Consider the following 1,946-nt stretch of genomic DNA (forward strand, 5'->3'; position numbering starts at 1 on the left):
CATTGTTTCTCTTTTTTTCATACTTATGTTAATATAGAAATATTTTGCTGCAAAGGTATTAAGAATAATTAAACCAAGGAAGGTGTGCCAAAATTACCCCATGGCTTCCCATACAACCTCCTCCGAATCCACCCTAGCCCCAGGTCAGTTGCTCAACACTCCAAAAGGTGTCTCCCTTCCCCTCACTGCGCCCCACCCAATCCTCACTCCTCCAGAACACTCACTCACACACACACACTCACTCACACACACACACACATGCACACACTTCTGTTGCATCCCAGCCTCTTCATGTCCCCTCTGATCCACAAGACCAAGCTCGCCCTGCACCCATTGTTCTTTATTCTTTGAACAATGCCTGCGCTCATTAGCATTGTTCTTATGGGCAGCATATCCCAGTCTACCCCTTCCTTCTGGAATGTTCTCCCATCTCTGAACATCCATCTGACATGATCTTCAAAATCCAGCCCACCAAATCCATTCCTGGGATGCCTCCAACCCAAAGTCCTCTTCCCTTTTGTGCAAACTCTTTGCACTCTATCTGTTCTTTTAAAACAAGCACTTACTACTTCCTGCCCCCTTTAGAGTTGTGAGCCTGTCTGGCCACTCACCCCTCTGGACTATAAGCCCCTGAGGAAAGACCCTTTCCTCTGTGTTCCACCCTCACTGGCCATTTCAGATCACGTATGGTTTTGGGACCACACGAGAGTTTCCCATACTTCTTGTCCATGCTTCTTCCTCCCCCTGGAATTTCTTCTCCCCATGCCCACCCCTATCTGCCTGGTGAATTTCCTAGCATGACTCCCATTCTTCGTGACACCACAGATTTCTGTCACTGATATATAACTGTGTTTTGCCAGTGCATTTATGGGTGTGTAGTGGACTACGTAGACTGAGAGCCCTGATGGCAGGGACCTTGTTCATCTTTGTAACCTAAGCCCAGTAAGGTGTTTGGCCCATAGTATGTGCTTAATAAATGCATGGTGAACAGATGAGGTGCATTGCAAAGCCCAGACTCCCTAGTGTCAATGCCTCCTCCTATTAGATGCTCCTGGGAGGGGTAGGGCAGGGCCTAGGGAGAGCGGGATATCCACACAGGTGCTGAATGGTGAGCTGAAGGGGCAGGAGACCACAGGACCTAAGAAACCATTGAACTTTGTGTCAAATGATGGGGCATAGTATGGGGCTCCCAGGTAGAGGGACAGTCACAACCTAGACTAGCAGCCAGAAGTCAGGCTAGAATAGAGGGTTAGAGGGATGGAGGAATGGGGGGAGGGAGGATGCAGGGATGGAGGGATGGAGGAATGGGGGATGGGGGATGGAGGGATGGGGGATGGGGAGATGAGGGGATGGGGAAATGGGAGGATGGAGGGATGGGGGATAGAGGGATGGAGGAATGGGGGGATGGGGGATGCAGGGATGGAGGGATGGAGGAATGGGGGAGTGGGGGGATGCAGGGATGGAGGGATGGAGGAATGGGGAATGGGGGATGGAGGGATGGGGGATGGGGAGATGAGGGGATGGGGAAATGGGAGGGTGGAGGGATGGGGGGATGGAGGGATGCAGGGATGGAGGGATGGAGGAATGGGGGATGGAGGATGGAGGGATGGGGGATGGGGAAATGGGGGGATTGAGGGATTGGGGATGAGGAGATGGGAGGATGGAAGAGGCGGGGATGGGGGTTGAGGGATGGGGGATGGGGAAATGGGGGATGGAGGGATGGGGGATGGGGAGATGGGAGGATGGAAGAGGCGGGGATGGGGGTGGAGGGATGGGGGATGGGGGAATGGGGAAGAAAAACACGTGAAGAAGGTTGTCTTGAACCTTGTACTAAGAAATACAGTAAAACAAAACAAGAACAACAAAATTTTGCTGCCAGTAACAGTTATAACCACAATTCAAGAAGACTGTAGAAAGGCCACTTTGTCTCAGGGTGGTCTTTCCTG

Source organism: Equus caballus, chromosome 30 (genome assembly GCF_041296265.1).
Source record: "Equus caballus isolate H_3958 breed thoroughbred chromosome 30, TB-T2T, whole genome shotgun sequence".
Taxonomy (NCBI): Eukaryota; Metazoa; Chordata; class Mammalia; order Perissodactyla; family Equidae; genus Equus; species Equus caballus.